Source organism: Bos taurus, chromosome X (genome assembly GCF_002263795.3).
Source record: "Bos taurus isolate L1 Dominette 01449 registration number 42190680 breed Hereford chromosome X, ARS-UCD2.0, whole genome shotgun sequence".
Lineage (NCBI taxonomy): Eukaryota > Metazoa > Chordata > Mammalia > Artiodactyla > Bovidae > Bos > Bos taurus.
Window position 1 is genome coordinate 63,596,136 of NC_037357.1, and position 18,728 is coordinate 63,614,863.

Genomic DNA, 18,728 nt, shown 5'->3' on the forward strand with positions numbered 1-18,728 from the left:
GTCAGCCAGGTGACTTTGGGCAATTTCTTTAACTTCTTTGGCCTCAGTTTCAAAAAATTTATTGAATGGAACCTCAAAATTCATCTAGTTTAACTTGCAATTCCAAGCAAAAATTGCCTCTGCATTTCCCCCTAAGAAACAGTCAGTTTCTCATATGTAAAATTAGCAGTTAGAACTAGATGATGACTAAGGTTTTCCCTGATTTCTAAAATTCCTGGTGTTGTAATTAAAACTCAGTAAGTGTCATGTATATTTTTCCCATTGAAAGTTTATAAAATATCCCTTTACATAACCAAACAAGATTTTATGTTAGCCCAGATAAAACTAAGAAACTCAGATCACCATCAAGTTGGCCCTCATCTTTCAAGTCTCCACAGTTTTTAATCCATTTCTGATTTTATCTCCATGACCAGGAACTATGCAAAACTATAAGAAGCTTGGATACTTTTGATGTTTTTCGAAAGTAGCTGAAGTGGTGACAGTGATTTATTCCAAAATAGGAATGAACTGAGATTGGATTCAGTCTATATACCATCTAATATTCCAATGGATTAAAAAGTATCTTTTTTGCTTTGGAACACAGGTTCAGAATTGATAACTTCTCTCCGATAACAAAGATATATTTTACATTAAATATATGAATAAACAAATAAAAAGCAAAGAGTCTGACTGAAGAAGGTACCATGGATTATAGTCTTGACTCCATTACTACATGTGTTTTACCTAAGTTTTTTTCCTTCTTTATTCATTTGCATAGTTAATGCTTCCTCTTAAATTGAAGTTGAAGATGGAAAGAAACAGAATTGTTCAGGGAATTTGGTATTTGCTTTTCAGATGTCAGCTAGTTTGGCTCTTTTGTCAGAAATTACTTATCAGGCCTACATGAGGAATTTTATAATCAGAATTTGCTGACGAGATGATAAGGAAATAGAGACCTAGATTCAAAATCTTCTTTACTTTCCCTGTGATCACAATTACAATTAATTAATTTAGTCTCTACTTAAAAAAAAAAAAAACTCTCTAGGAAGTTTTCAAGCTTCCTGTATCCCCCAAATCCTCTGGCTCTTGCAAATATTTTATTATACTATGTAATATAATGGAGAGGTACAATTAAAGAAATAGTATAATAATATCTTGGAATAACACAGTACATTTATTTATAGACAGGCAAACTGTCAGCTACAAATTGGCACTTGCCATCTACCTCTACAAGGATTAAATCATGTGCTGCTACAGCTGCTGACTTTCAACAACACCTGAAAGGAGCTCAGGGCAGAGAGCAGAAATGAGGCACCATGTGTTCTGGGAAAAATTGGCAGGACAGGTCTTCAGATAGATATTTTTAGGAGCTGATTTTATGAGCCCAATTCTTGCATCTCCTCATATCTAGAAAAGCACTAAAATCATTCATGGTGACACCTGTTTATCGTGACTAGCAGTCACCTACAAGAGACTAGCAGAAACTTTTGCAAAAAATATGTGCTTGATTGCATGTACTTCCCCTTCATCAAAATCACATATTTTAGACCTTCCCCTCTACCTCTTTGGAGCAGTTTCTCAGAGCTATCTGAGGTGCTGTCTCTCAGGCTATAGTCCTCATTTTGCCTGAAATAAAACTTGACTCACAGCTCTCACACTGTGTGTTTTTGTTGACAAAACCATAAATTAAATGTCATACCTTGGTGCCCATGGGGGATTAGTCCCATGATCCCGACACGGATACCAAAATCCATGGATGTTCAAGTCCCTTATATAAAATGGTATAGTATAACTGGCCCTCCTTATCTGTGGATGCAGAATACCCATATCTGGAGGGCTGACTGTATAGTTGATAAAATGAAGTTGGAAACAATAATGCACCATGCCTCAGAAATTAAAGTTAATTAGATTTGAATTTCTACTTTGATTTGATAGCTTAGTCAGTGAAAGCATAGGCTTAGCTTTGCCCTTTAGTGTGAAGGGAAAGACACTAAAAAGACAACTCATTTTAACATACTAAAAGTCCTACTTGATGGCTTTCTAGTGACATCAATAGAAGTTGCCAGTGATACTTTGTATGCTTATACTTTAGCACTCATTACTCTGACCCAGATACAAAGCATGTTGCGATTCCTAAAAAAATAATTAAAGAATTTGGGAATAAGCCTAATTGGTGTAGAGAAAGGAAGTGGGACAAAACTAGTTGGAGCAGTCCCCCACTAGCTGAAAGTTAGTCTATACCAAAACCAAAAAAGAGTATAAACCCACATTTGATGAAGGCCAGGGTCAGTGTAACCCAAGGGACATGAAATGAAAAGGTACGTCAAAGCCTCAGAGCAGGGAAGTTTCTAAGAACAGTTGGGATAAGGTCATTCTTCTGAGAGAATCAGGCAAGATGATACAAATGATTCTGCAGTCAACAGTCAGTCCCTGAAAAGTGGTCAGCAAAAACTAGGCCAAAGATTTAGGCCTGGGTCCCAATTTCAACAGAGACACAGAAAAAGAACTGAACTTCAGATCGGAACCAAAGTCCAATTAAACGGCCAGTAGCAGATGGTGGGGTAAGAGAGAAAATCTAAAGCCTGAGCTTACAAAGTGTCCCAGGGGCCCAGATCAATTTCAGAGGCATAGCATACATTAGGCTTTTTCCAAACCTCCACCTGTTAAAACAGAATGGTTCTTATTGGGTCAAGAGTATGTCAGAACTGAGCCTTTGTAGGCTGATATCACTAGGAGAGACAAGTACTATCCATGAGCTCTTTAGCAGGAACGTATTTTTTGTTGTTGTTCAGTCACTAAGTTGAGTTCAACTCTTCGCAACTCTATGGACTGCAGCATACCAGGCTTTCCTGTCCTTCACTATCTCCCAGAGTTTGCTCAGACTCATGAATATTTAACATATTTATTACCTTATTTTATCCATTAGTACCCTGAGATAGTTAAGTAGATAATATTTCAGTTTTAAAAATGAATATCATTCAAGTTTCAATAGGTTAAATTATTTCCAGAAATCAAACATTCAAGAAAAATAAAATGGGTAGACCTCACAACTAGTCCAATGCTTTTCCTATAAAACTACTGCTGGGATTCTTCCTGATACCTCAGCAGCTAAAGTAGCTGACTGGCAGGGGTCATGATATCTCTTTCATTGTGTAAAGTTCTGCAACTCCCACCAAAACAGGAAAAAGGAATTCTTAAACTTTTGATAAAATGAGGCAATTAGCAAAGACATTATTTAATGTGTCATAGTATTATTTTCTTCGTAATGCTAAAAGACGTTAAATAAGCACGAACAAGAAAAATAAGTATTTAAAAATAATTAAAATAACCATTGAATAGTTTATATGTACAAACACACACACTTTTTAAAAAAAAATTCTTTGAATTTGAGAAAAGTTTTTAAACTTTCAGGCAAATGTCAAACTTCTCAGGTTCTGTGGGGATTAAAAAAAAATCATAACACCCCAGAAAACTGACTTGAAAAGTTATTTGGTAAAGTTGACATGTCTACAGAAAAGCAGTGTGCTATAAAGAACATACTCTGTGAGACAGACAGCATCTAGACTGCCTGCATTCCTCTGAATCCAGTTTTTAATACTCTAAAACCAGCTATTATTCATTTATGAACTCTGAATTCCTCTACAGACTACCACAGATTCAAAGCAAGATACCAGAGCTAAGATTCTCAGGAAATCTGCAAAAGCTAGGAAATACAATTAGCACTATCATGATGCAGTCCCCAGAATAACACCAAACACACTTAAGCACAGACACATAGACTGTCAAAGCTCAGTAGTACAAGATTCTGTTTTCCATTCACTCACCTTTATTCAATGGTCCATAGAGCAATGATGTGCCAAGTACTGCTCTAGATATTTAGGGTACAAATGTGAGTTAGATACTATCTCATGTAGCTCATATTCTAGTTAGAGGAATAGAAACTAGAAACTTGATAATTATAGTTCTGTGTGATAAGAACAGTAAACTATGACAGAATCATAGGCAGCAAAAGAAGCTAAGAGGAAAGAACTCATTCTATGAGTTCTCATTCTATGAGTGTTGTGGAAAAGGTGAGTGTCTTTAAGAAGAGACTGGGGGCGGGGAGTAGAGGAGTGAGCAAGTAGGTAGGAGACTGATGCTCCTTATATATTTGCTCTTTGTCCCCAGTTCCTGGCACAAATTTCCTAAGACTCTTGGAATTTCTGAGTGAAAGGAATGTCTTCTGTATTTTTAATAATCACCTTTCAGCCAAACTTAAGCTTATGCTAATGAGGTGATGATTGGTGAGCCCCAACTTAGCTCAAAATGAGGGTTGGTTGTCAGAGGAACCAACCTTGAGATTAGAGGTTGGAACTATCATCCCCACTACCTGAGCTCCTGGGAGATGAGAGGGGGCTGGAAGTTGAGTTCCATCACCAAAGATTTAGTCAGTTATGCCTAACTAATGAGTCTTTGATAAAAACTCCTAAACAACTTGGCATGGAGAGTTTCAAGGTTGGTGAGCACATCAAGATACAAGGAAGTTGACACACTTGGAGAGAGAATAAAAGCTCCATGAACTGAAGTACCCCTACCCCTACGAATACCTTGCCCTTTTACATGTCTCCCACTTGGCTGCTCTTATAATAAACCATTAATAGACAATATAGTGTTTTCCAAAGTTCCTTGAGTCATTCTAATGAACTATCAAACCTAAAATGAGTCATTAGGACTTCCTGAATTTACAGCTGGTTGATCAGAAGTACTGGGACTTTTGACTGGCATCTGAAGTGGGGACAGTCTTGAGGGATTGACCTCTTAACCTGTGGGGTCTTTGCTAACTACAGATAGCATCAGCATTGAATTGAATGGTAGGATATCAGTTGGGGTCAGAGAATCTGAGACTGAATAATCAGTTCATGTTAGAAAGTACTACAAACAAGTCAACTGTCTTTTTAACCATTTCTGTATGAGTCATCAGTTCAGTTCAGTTCAGTCACTCAGTCATGTCCAACTCTTTGTGACCCCATGAACCGCAGCACGCCAGGCCTCCCTGTCCATCATCAACTCCCAGAGTCTACCCAACCCCATGTCCATTGAGTCGGTGATGCCATCCAACCATCTCATCCTCTGCCATCCCCTTCTCCTCCTGCTCTCAATCTTTCTCAGCATCAGGGTCTTTTCCAATGAGTCAGTTCTTCACATCAGGTGGCCAAAGTATCGGAGCTTCAGTTTCAGCATCAGTCCTTCCAATGAACACCCAGGACTGATCTCCTTCAGAATGGACTGGTTGGATCTCCTTGCAGTCCAAGGGACTCTCAAGAGTCTTCTTCAACACCACAGTTCAAAAGCATCAATTCTTCGGTGCTCAGCCTTCTTCACAGTCCAACTCTCACATCCATACATGACTATTGGAAAAACCATAGCCTTGACTAGACGGACCTTTGTGGACAAAGTAATGTCTCTGCTTTTTAATACGCTGTCTAGGTTGGTCATAACTTTCCTTCCAAGGAGTAAGCGTCTTTTAATTTCATGGCTGCAGTCACCATCCACAGTGATTTTAGAGCCCCCCAAAGTGGTGTCAACCACTGTTTCCACTATTTCCCCATCTATTTCCCACGAAGTGATAGGACCGGATGCCATGATCTTAGTTTTCTGAATGTTGAGCTTTAAGCCAACTTTTTCACTCTCCTTTTTTACTTTCTTTTCTTTTTTTTTCATCAAGAGGCTCTTTAGTTCTTCTTCACTTTCTGCCATAAGGGTGGTGCCATCTGTGTATCTGAGGTTATTAATATTTCTCCCAGCAATCTTGATTCCAGCTTGAGTCACAGGCCACTATTTGCAAAGGCCTAGGTCTTTCAGGAAACTTATCAAGATAATGTTGTTTGATAAACTGTAGCAAAGACTGTTTGTCAGCATCCATTTTCATGTTCTTCCTGTTAGTAATGGAATCTTATGAGCTGTATCTGTGTCCAAGGCTTCTGAGCCAGAGACTACATTTCCATACTCCTTTGCAGTTAGGTATGAGAGAAATTTAGACAATGATATGCAAGCAGCAGTGATGTGTGTGACCTTTGGTCATATTTTGACAAAAAAACTCTTGTCCACTTCTTTCTCTCTCCTCACTAAACCAGTAGGCTATAGCACAGACATGATAATGGAAGCCAATTTGACCACATAGACAAAGTCACCATTCTAGGAGACAGCCAGGCAACAGACAGAAGGACCCTCAGGCTTGGATGATCTCCTGCAGCAGTGCTGCATGCCCACCTTTGGTCTGTTGCTTGAGCCATAATATTTCAAGGTCTCTTGATTATCACAACTTACTGTGTAACCCTAAATAACATAGGGATAAATCCTCATTAAAGTACAATTGAATTCACACCTGCACTATTTATAATAGCCAACACATGGAAGCAAGCCAAGTGCCCATCAACAAAGGATTGGCTTAAGAAGATGTGGTATGTGTAAACAATGGAATATTAGCCATAGAAAAAGAATGAAATAATGCCATTTGCAGAAACATAGATGGATCTAAAGAGTATTATGCTTAGTGAAGTAACTTAGAGATAGACAAACACTATATGAAATCACTTATATGTAGAATCTGGAAAATAATACAAATGAATCTATGCACAAAACAGAAATAGACTCACAGACATAGAAAACAAATTTATGGTTATGAAAGAGGAGAAGGGAGGGAGAGACAAATTCGGGGTATGGCATTAACAGATACAAACTACTATACATAAAATAGATAAACAATAAGGATTTACTGTATAGCACAGGACTTTATAACCTTTATCTTGTAATAACCTATAGAAAAAAAGAGTCATTATGCTGTACACCTGAAACTAACACAATATTGTAAATCAACAATACTTCAGTTTTTCAAAATACAATTGCTATTACTTAATGTGTTACTCTTCCCAAAGGTATCTGCACAAAGGTATCTTCTATCTAAAAATCAAAGAATGTATAAATTAAAAAAAAAAGTGCCCTGGAATGATAAGAGGAAAAACACAGACATGAAATAGACTTCACAATATTAGTTTGAACATAGTATATTATCTGCTATCAGGCATTTTTTCAATTTCTAAATTTGCTATTGTTTAAGAATATTGAAAGATAAATAAAAGTAGAAATAATATAATGAAACTGCATGTACCCATTATCTAGATTCAACAATTATCAAGATAACATTTTTATTAATCATATCATGAAAACTGATATTCCTATTTTCAAAGGTAAGAAAGTATCATGGTAAGAGACACTGCTGAAATGCTGAAACTAATCTAAAAATCATAGTCTAACACCCTCTTTTTTACAGCCAAGTAAACCAAAGCCCTGAATACAGAGATGACCTATCAAAGCCATTTAGTTAGAAACAGCTGGTATAAGAATCAGTTTCCACTGTATCATACTGCTATTTAATATTAAATACTGTTTAATTTACTTGAATCTTTTGAAAATAACTGATGAAACATGGTAAAGCCCCTTTTCCATAAATTCATTAAAACAGACTATTCTCCAGATGAGTCTTTTCTACCTAAAATATTTTCCTAAGAATACAAGTTACAAAACAACTCTTCCACTTATCCCCTTTTACATCTAAATGTACTATAATAGAAATAGTTCATCAATCAAGAGTTCAGAGAAATAATCATATAGAATTTTACCGTAAAATCATGACCTTTCCGGATTTGTCTCTTGATAATGCTAAGACGGGAATAAACACACGATGAACTTGTTAATGAACTACTAACAGGAAACCAGAGTATACACATGTGTATCCTTGGATTGAGTCTCAATAAAGTTAGGAAGTTAAGTCCCAGCTGGAGACCAGACAACCAGCAGAAAATTCCTACAGCCAGGGCACAGCATATTTTAGAAAAAATAAAGATCAATAAATATTAATTTCCTCAAGTTGTCATTCTAATACTGGCACAGGGGTTTTAAAATGCTTAAACAATTCCTAAACTGGGTTTCAAAACCATTTCACCTATTAATCTTTGCATTTCATTTAGAAGAAAACTACAGGTTTTATGGTTCATATTTATTGCATATTTAACAGTTGGCTTCAAAGTGGTTATATTGCTTGAAAACAGAACAGCTGGATTATTTTAACTAATATTGAGATGATCTTGTGAATTATATTTTAGATTGCCAGCATATCTTTGAAGAAGTGCTTCATTTCTTTCCTCAGACTGTGACCTACTTTCTCCTTAGGTTGCTGCTGCTGCTGCTGCTAAGTCGCTTCAGTTGTGTCCGACTCTGTGTGGCCCCATAGACGGCAACCCATCAGGCTCCTCCATCCCTGGGATTCTCCAGGCAAGAACACTGGAGTGGATTGCCATTTCCTTCTCCAATGCATGAAAGTGAAAAGTGAAAGTGAAGTCGCTCAGTTGTGTCCAACTCTTTGCGACCCAATGGACTGCAGCCTACCAGGCTCCTCCGTCCATGGGATTTTCCAGGCAAGAGTACTGGATTGGGTTGCCATTGCCTTCTCCGTCTCCTTAGGTTACCACCATTCATTCATTCAGTCACTCATTTATTTGGCAAACACTGAGTTCTGTGTTAGATAAGCTGTATACAACAATGAATGAACAAATTCCTGCCCTCACTGAACTTATATTCCACTGTTAGAGATAAACCATAAAACAAACAAGCAAAAATAGGTTAGGTATGGATGTGAGAGTTGGACTGTGAAGAAAGTTGAGTGCCGAAGAATTGATGCTTTTGAACTGTGGTGTTGGAGAAGACTCTTGAGAGTCCCTTGGACTGCAAGGAGATCCAACCAGTCCATTCTGAAGGAGATCAGCCCTGGGATTTCTTTGGAAGGAATGATGCTAAAGCTGAAACTCCAGTACTTTGGCCACCTCATGCAAAGAGTTACTCATTGGAAAAGACTCTGATGCTGGGAGGGGTTGGGAGGAGGAGGAGAAGGGGACGACAGAGGATGAGATGGCTGGATGGCATCACCGACTCGATGGACGTGAGTTTGAGTGAACTCCAGGAGTTGGTGATGGACAGGGAGGCCTGGCATGCTATGATTCATGGGGTCGCAAAGAGTCGGACACGACTGAGCGACTGAACTGAACTGAACTGAATGATAAATGCCATACAAAACACAAGAGGCAGGTTAAGAGGCTAAATAGTGATGGGTGGAGTGAGGGAACAAGGTTTTTTTTAGAAAGGATGATTAGGAAGGCCTCTCTGAGGAAGGATCTGAATAAAAAGGTGGAGGGAGTCATGAAGATAACAGTAAAGAGTGTTTCAGACAGATGGAACAACAAGTACAATGGCCCTAATGAGGGACTGTGTTTGTGGGTTGGGAGCAGAGTAAGCAAGGAAGAAAGTAAGAAGAGGAAAGGTCAGAGAGGTAGAGGTGCAGTTTGTGTGGTGCCTTCTAGGCCATTTTAGACTTTGGCTTTTGTTCTGAGAGAGATGGGAGTCACTGAAAGGTTTTCATCAGGGAGTATACGAAATTACTTGTATCGTTGATATAATTCCAGCTGCTGAAAAGATAATAAACTGGAAAAGGAAATAGTTTTCTAGTAATTTTCTAGCCAAGAGATAATGGAAGTTTATACTATGATGGTGGAAAGTGCCATATTCTGAATATATTTTGAAGGTAGGTCTGGTGTGATCTTCTAAAAGATTAGATGTGGGGTATATGAGTGAATGGGTAATCTAAAATGATACCAAGGATTCTAATCTAAGCAATTAGGTAAACGGTGATGCCATTTACTGAAAGGAGGCACACTAGGGGAGGAGCAGGCTAGGCATAGGTATGAAGAATTCAATTTTGGACATGGTAAGTTTGAGCTGTTCATTAAACTTCCAATGAAGATACAGAGTGGACAGTTGGATACACAAGTCTAGAGTATAGGGGAGATGTCAGAACTAGAGTTAATGATACATGGCTGTTGTTTTAGTTATTAAGTTGTGTCCAATCTTTTGCAACTCCATGGACTATAGCCCACCAGGCTCCTCAGTCCATGGGATTTCCCAGGCAAGAATCCTGGAGTAAGTTGCTATTTCCTTCTCCAGGGGATCTTCCCTGACCAGAGATTAGACCCATGTCTCCTGCATTGGCAGGTGGATTCTTTACCGCTGAGCCACCTGGGAAGCATTAATGATATATATGTGGTCCTTAAAGTTCTGAGACTGAGAATGAGACTGTCTGGTGATCATATTTTTGGATTGTGTAGCAGGTTGAGGCATGGGTCATTCTAGAGAATTACTACACAATTGCAAGGTGATTGAAACAACTATCTAATATCAGCAGATAAACTAAATGATGTTCACTGGTTTTAATCTGTATGCCCTTTATTCTCAAGTACAAAAGTATATTCAGTCCTCTTTCTTTTAACTTATTCTATTTTAAATAGTCAAAGTTTCAGCATTATTAACACTCCACTGCTAATCACTAAGCTTCTAAAAGCCACAGTCTTACTCACTTTATAAGACTCATTCTTACAAAGCTCTTTTCTAGAAATTTTCCTTCCCTGGCTAGTGGCATTATCACATTAAAATATGAAACTTTCTTACTTTTAGACACCTCATTTCCCTTCTTTCCTATTTAAGTTTGAAGACCAATGAAAAATTTTTGTGCTCTTATGACAACTAGGGGGCAACAAATGAAAATTTCCCTGAAGATAAAGTTGTTCAAAGACTCATAATTTCAGGACTCAAGAGATATCTTTAAAAAAAAATCCTCAAAATTCATCAAATTATACACAGTAAATATGTACAGTTCTTTCCATATCAATTATACTTCACTAGTGCACTCATCTCACATGCTAGTAAAGTAATGCTCAAAATTCTCCAATCCAGGCTTCAGCAATACATGAACCGTGAACTTCCTGATGTTCAAGCTGCTTTTAGAAAAGGCAGAGGAACCAGAGATCAAATTGTCAACATCCGCTGGATCATGGAAAAAGCAAGAGAGTTCCAGAAAAACATCTATTTCTGCTTTATTGACTATGCCAAAGCCTTTGACTATGTGGATCACAATAAACTGTGGAAAATTCTGAAAGAGATGGGAATACCAGACCACCTGACCTGCCTCTTGAGAAATCTGTACGCAGGTCAGGAAGCAACAGTGAGAACTGGACATGGAAAAACAGACTGGTTCCAAATAGGAAAAGGAGTACGTCAAGGCTGTATATTGTCACCCTGCTTATTTAACTTTTATGCAGAGTACATCATGAGAAACGCTGGACTGGAAGAAACACAAGCTGGAATCAAGATTGCCGAGAGAAATATCAATAACCTCAGATATGCAGATGACACCACCCTTATGGCAGAAAGTGAAGAGGAACTAAAAAGCCTCTTGATGAAAGTCAAAGTGGAGAGTGAAAAAGTGGGCTTAAAGCTGAACATTCAGAAAATGAAGATCATGGCATCCAGTCCCATCACTTCATGGGAAATAGATGGGGAAACAGTGGAAACAGTGTCAGACTTTATTTTTTGGGGCTCCAGGGTCTCTGCGGATGGTGATTGTAGCCATGAAACTAAAAGACACTTACTCCTTGGAAGGAAAGTTATGACCAACATAGATAGCATATTCAAAAGCAGAGACATTACTTTGCCAACAAAGGTCTGTCTAGTCAAGGCTATGGTTTTTCCTGTGGTCACGTATGGATGTGAGAGTTGGACTGTGAAGAAGGCTGAGTGCCGAAGAATTGATGCTTTTGAACTGTGGTGTTGGAGAAGACTCTTGAGAGTCCCTTGGACTGCAAGGAGATCCAATCAGTCCATTCTGAAGGAGATCAGCCCTGGGATTTCTTTGGAGGGAACTATGCTGCAGCTGAAACTCCAGTACTTTGGCCACCTCATGCGAAGAATTGACTCATTGGAAAAGACTCTGATGCTGGGAGGGATTGGGGGCAAGAGGAGAAGAGGACGACAGAGGATGAGATGGCTGGATGGCATTACTGACTCGATGGACGTGAGTCTGAGTGAACTCCAGGAGTTGGTGATGGACAGGGAGGCCTGGCGTGCTGCGATTCATGGGGTCGCGAAGAGTCAGACACGACTGAGTGACTGAACTGAACAGAACTGAACTGAAGCTGTTAAAAATATTTTTTAAAAAATATTTCATTCTGTATCACTGGATTGTTGTGCTGACTTTCTGTTACTACTAGTTTCAACTGATCTCTCTGGTAGATTCCCATTAATCCTTATGTATTTAAATGTTGAGAGCAAATTATATACCATCTTCCTTGGTTCTGAGCTGCTTTCTAGCATATATATGTGACATACATTTAGAAGAAGACATAGATTAGCTAAGAGAAATGCAGATATACCTAGAAAATTAATCACGACAGCTTCAGATCTTCGTATAGTGTCTAAGAACATTAATTTGGGAGTCATACTGCCCGGGTTTGAATTTCAGCACCATTACTTACTAGTTGTGTAACTCTAGAGAATGTACTAAAACATCTTCATGCCTTACTTTCCTCATCTTTAAAATGGAGATAGGAATAGGTCTCACTTCGCAGAATTGTGAAAGTGAAAGTCACCCAGTTGTGTCCAATTCTTTGCGACCCAATGAACTGTAGTCCATGGAATTCTCCAGGCCAGAATACTGGAGTGGGTAGCCTTTCCCTTCTCCAGGGGAATCTTCCCAACCTAGGTATCGAATCCAGGTCTCCCACATTGCAGGGGGATTCTTTACCAGCTGAGCTACAATGGAAGCCCAAGAATACTGGAGTGGGTAGGCTATCCCTTCTCCAGCAGATCTTCCTGACCCAGGAATCAAACTGGGGTCTCCTGCATTGCAGGTTGATTCTTTACCAACTGAGCAATCAGGGAAGCCCTTCACAGAATTGTAGAAATAATTAAATGAATACATATAAAGCATCTACTATGTGCTTGGCACACAGTAAGCCTATGTGTGAATTGGGTGATAGAAGATTTTGATCAGAAGGTTGGGCAGGGGTGGAATAAAACAAAGCTCTATCTGTCCACTTACTTGTCAAGATTTACCCCTTGCCACCTATTGGGGTTAGAAGTCCCATATGGGAAAGAAGCAGGTATGTGTTAAATATTTCACATTTGCACAGTATGACTCATTCTTATCTTGAGTATTTTGCAAAGTAGAGACTAGGACTGCTAATTTTAGTGATTTGTAAGGAATGAAGGTATACATATAGATGCACATATGAACAAAATTAAAAAAAAATCCTAGAAGATGGACGATAAACATAATAAGAAAATATGAAAATGGAAGGAGATTGGAGAGCAAGAATTGCTAAACCATCAAAGACCTCATTCCCACACTTGGCAATTATGCCTAAGCTGTCTGTATTTTTTTTTTTTTTAAGTAAGAGGGACAATTTTCTGTAAATGCTTAATAGAAATCTTTTAAGTTCCACTAGTGATACAAAAGAGGCCCCTCTTTTGGAGAAAATGTAGCAAAGAGTGTCTCAAGATATAACATTCATAGATAATTATAAGTTCCCAAACATTAAATAACAATAACCAGATTCCTTCCTTAGTTTATCAATTCCATACGCCAGAGTGGGCTACAGAATCTCTGAGACCCAAAAGATAGAATAAAGGATTGTAAGGAAGCCAGTGTGAAAAAGCAGCTATCATTTCCACTTCTTCCTAAAGGCTGAAAAACCTAAATTAGGAGAAAAGCATAAAGATATATTTCCTTCCCTCAAGAAGCTGATAGTCTAGTCCAGGAAAGGTAGAGAGGTGAAAAGACAAATGGAATGCAGTCCACTAAATACTAACTGATAGACAGAAGCATTTTTTTCCATATGGGTCTATGGAAATCCAGGCAGTGAGTTTCAGTGAGGGGATGATGTCTGCGTGGAGTTTTAAATGAGAAATAGGAGATAAATGATAAACAGGAAATGTCACTATCTTCTCCTTGGATTATTGGAAGTATTCCCTATCTTCCCTCTGACCCACCCTCTCTGGCACACAAGAAAAATATGAAGGAGGACTTGAGTTGTCTAGGGAGGGAGAAATTGAGATGGGTCCAGCAAACATAGTTTTTATTTAGAACAAGGTAGCTTGACTGTGTGTAAATTTGGGCCATATGCTTTTTCTTTTCATTGGCCTTCCACATTACCATGAGTCTTTTAGAGTGACACACTATTTGACAATTTTCATCTGCTATGTTATCCAAATACTTAATGACACAGATTCTAATTCCAAGCTACATAGATGCTCCCTTACTATGGACACCTTAGAAAAAAATTCAATAGCTGTGAACATTCTTTCTCATAAGGCTTGGTGAGATTTGTTGTTGCCAATATATGCCACATTTAATTTCTTAGCTATCATCTGTGATATTTAATGAGTCAAATTCCTATGATAGCAAATTTCTTTTATTTCCCTGCATGGTAAATCAGTATCTCTCCCTTCTCCTCCTTAGCCCATTATGAGACTCAAAAGAAAAAGGTCATTTCTAAAATCATAAGAAATATCTTCTATATGAGTCTCCCTCTGCCATGGTACTCTTCCTGTGTCCTCCATTTTTAAAGAATATGTTCTTCTAAATTCTCTCTCTCTCATAAGCCTGTCAAACTTCTGTGGACCTACAGGTTCTTATCACTCACAGACATACACACACTCATGGGACGTCCCCAAACAACCACCAAAATAAAGAAAGATTTAGTGATGTGTATTAAGAGCACTAGACCGTGAGTTAGGGAGCCTGAGTTTTGGCCCTAATTCTACCATTGTTACATTGGATACAAATTTATTTTCTCAGGACCTCCATTTCTTGAACCGTAAAATAAGCTTGATGACCTACAAAGTCATATTCAGCTCTAATTATTATCCAAAAATTCTTTAAAATAAAATTTGCTTTGTTACAAATACATTTACTTTATACAATTTTACTATAAATTTTAAGAAAATTAAAATGTTTGAGATACAGTCACTTCTTGTGAATTGTTTCCACAAGGCCTATGAAAGAAGAGTACTATGAGTTAAAAGCAAATGAACTTATAAACAAAAGATATTAAATATGGTAACCTCTTGGTGATATCTGTGGAAAGGAAATTATTCAAATAAATACTGTTTAGTTTTACAAAATGCTTAAGGTAACAGAACTTGTGTGGACTGGCATAGTTTACATTATTTTCCCTCCTTCTAATGAGTGATATTAATACTAATCACCACCAATGAAATAATTATTACTGACACTGTAAAGAAACATACTGAAATATTATTCAGACCATCATTATGTTTTGAAATGAGAGGAAACTATTAAAGATCTCAATTTGCTTACAGAAGATTTTTTTTAAATCACTTAACCAATAGTTTAAATGCAAATCATGCCAGTACACTCCAATATTATTTGAAGACAACATGATTCCAAAAGAGCTACAGCACCAAATGTAGTACTACAGAAGAATCCTTAAAGTCACTAGGTCTTGCTGCTACACTCAAACCATCATAGACAGATGAGACTTTCTCCTATTTATAAAACTCTTTAGAGAGAAGATTCCACAACTTTCCTCAGGATCCATTTCCAATATTTCACAATCAAGTTTCCTCCTTAAGGGTCTAACAAAAATCTTCCATGTTTTCTTAAGTTTATTTAACCATCTAAGAATAAAGAGACCATTGACTATCCTCTGCATCTAAGTAACTGATATTTTAAGATAATTATTAAATTATCCATTAGGCCTCTCTTCTCTGAATTGATGAACACTGTTCCTTCAACATTCCCCTCAGAACACATCTCTTATATCCCATGACCTATTTTCTGTTACTCTAGGCAAATGCCTTGCTTCAGAATTTTGGTAAGGCCTGCCTGGATTTGAGTTTCTCTTTTTATGTTTTACACTCTAAAACTCTTGAATTTACATGGAGTCTAAAGTATCTGCTCCTTACCTAAGATTTTAGCTCTCAGAATAATATTAAGCAATTGCCAATATCATCCAAAATATAGCTGTATAACCACAGTGCACAAAACATAAATTTAAAAAATGTAAAAGTCCTAATTTAACCTCACAAAATAAGGCAATATAGTTTTAGCTTTGTGATATCCTGTCCAGAGGCCAAGAAATTATTCAAGTGGTATTTCTCAGGAAACAAATGTTTAGACTCTTGGGAGGAAGCCAGAAATCTGGAGTGGGTGATGTGGTTCTTGGCTCCCTAATTCTTATGTCACCAGAGAAATATTTTGGCTTAGCACTGAATACTCGTCCTCATTTCCAGACCATTTCGTGAAGTTAGAGAACTGTATAATGCATCCCATGCATTTTTATGGTCTAATTGCCATATGTTATATATTTGGAATTTGAACTTTTGGAGTGTATGAAGATATTGTCAATCTAAAAGCTGTCTTCCTATATATTACACAATAACTAATCCCTCTCTAAGGTCTGGTTCAGTACCTGACTTACTCTCTTGGGTTCTTAAACATCTCCTTCTCAATAAGACCTACACTATGTCCACTCTATTTAGAACTGCAACCTGTACCAATCACTCACACACACACTCATGCACACACACACACACCACACCTACTATTTCTATATTTCAAAGCATGCATTTCCTTTTAATATACAATATCATTTAGTGAATTGTCATTTATTGCTTGTTTCCCTCCTCTAGACTGTAAGCTCTATGCAGCAAGTATTTTTGTCTGTTTTGCTCCTGATGATGACCAAGTGCCTATAACTAGTACCTAACACACATTATGTGCTCAATAAGTATGTCCTAAATGAATGAATGAGTTGAATAATCCCTGAGGGATAGTGAGTATACAGATTGGCACTATGACATGCTCTATTTTGATATATTATTGAAGGCATCAAACATCAGTTAACTCATTAAGTTGAAAGCTCACAGTCATCCCACCTCAGTACTAACGTGCTATTTTCTCTGTCAGGAATGCTCTTCTGTCACTGCTGCTGCTGCTGCTAAGTCGCTTTAGTTCTGTCCAACTCTGTGCGACCCCATAGACGGCAGTCCACCAGGCTCCACTGTCCCTGGGATTCTCCAGGCAAGAATACTGGATTGGGTTGCCATTTCCTTCTTCAATGCATGAAAGTGGAAAGTGAAAGTGAAGACGCTCAGTCGTGCTGACTCTTAGCGACCCCATGGACTGGAGCCTACCAGGCTCCTCCGTCCATGGGATTTTCCAGGCAAGAGTGCTGGAGCAGGGTGCCATCGCCTTCTCCGTCACACCAGCTTATTATTCATAACTAAAGTGTCACCACCTCTGAAAGTGCTTCCCTCACCACCCGATGTCAATTAGACACCAACACAGCCTGAGAAAGTGATTGCCAGTCACTATCACAATGCCAGTCACTGTTTTAGTTCCTTCATTATATTGTAACTTCTTATTAAAAAAACCAAATCAACTTTTTGGCCATACTCGCCACTGCCTGAGGTTATGTTATTGGTTTATTTATATATATATATATATATACTCGTGTAAAATGTGCAAGCTTTGTGAGATCAGCAGTATATTCCCAGCATCAGGGTCATAGTAGGTAATTTGTCAATACTTGATGAATGAATGAATAAATTACTAATTTGTAAAAATGTAAATCATGACGTTGAAAACAGAAATGACAAGGACTATTCATCCAATTGCAAAATATTATTGGATGCTACTTTCATTTATTTATTTCAAAACATATATTCAGTGGTTACAAGTTGTACTTCATCATTTATATAGATAAATATATTCATATACACAGTCACATATGTATTATCTGTAAACACTTAGGGCACACATGTAAGAAGCAAAAGGAGTAAAGGAGAACAACACAAGAAAAGTGAAAACAAAATGGAGGCAATCATGGGTTGATTTGAGAAGTGGGAGGATAATAAGAGGTTTTGGGATAGCTGAAAAGAGTATTAAAATGTCCCAGAAAAAAACATATGATTAAAGCATAATCAGAAAATATCTCACCTGGATTGCTCATGAAACTTAACTTTGATCAGGTACACTTGGTCAGCCTTACTCCACATAAACCTCACTTTTTTCGTACTCCTGGGAACTCTACCTATTAAAAACCTGAGATTTTAATACCAAATTCCTTTCTCCCAAGGTGCTACATCTCTCTGGTTTCATTAAACTCCTGTAGTTTGTTTCCTCACATTCAAAAAACAAACAACAACAACAACAAAAACACCCAAAGGCATTTGGTTACCTTAGTTAACAAAATAGAAATGATAAGTATTTAGCTCTTGGTTTTTCAGTGGTAGGTGCTCAATTAATATCTGCTAAATGGAAATAGAAGAATACAGGAATATAGACATCATTAAAAGGCAGCCTGATTTCTATTACTAAATAGAAATTTTTTTGTCATGTGATCTTGGAAAATGAACATTTATAGAAAGTTAAGTATTAGAAAGGTAAGTTTTAGACTTACCTTCTCATGTGACTATAAGCCTTCACATTCTCTGGCAATGAGTCTGAAACTAAATGGGTGAAGTTGTCCCAGTGATTTCCCTTTTGTGCTTTCCACTTATCTCTAAACGATTTCTTTTTAAGTAGAATTGACTAAAACAAGAACAAAGGGAATGCTGACACCACTTGGACTACAGGAAACATTTGGAAATGGGAAGCAATGTCTATATTTCCTTCTTTCTCTTTTTTAAAAAAACCCCTGTAACATTTACAATATGTTCATTTAAACAATTTGTTTGAACAACTGGAGGAAAGTGTCAGCATTCTAAAGCAAAACACACTAAAAGGCATTTATTTTAATTTTGAGGGCACAGTTCACATTTTATCCTCTGTCATTTTCCTTTTATATTTTTTTATTAAGCTT

At 37.6% G+C, this 18,728-nt stretch overlaps 1 protein-coding gene across 5 annotated transcripts in view; it reads right to left on the reverse strand.

Annotated features, from left to right (window-relative positions):
- The window catches only part of IL13RA2 (interleukin 13 receptor subunit alpha 2), an 83,247-nt gene extending 64,827 nt beyond the window's left edge, over positions 1-18,420 (reverse strand). For 3 of the 5 annotated variants that reach the window (XM_059883545.1, XM_059883544.1, XM_059883542.1), the window contains exon 1: positions 16,801-17,116. The gene's annotated coding sequence lies outside the window, so the exon portion shown is untranslated. 5 annotated transcript variants of the gene reach the window in all.
- Positions 18,421-18,728: the final 308 nt, after the last annotated feature.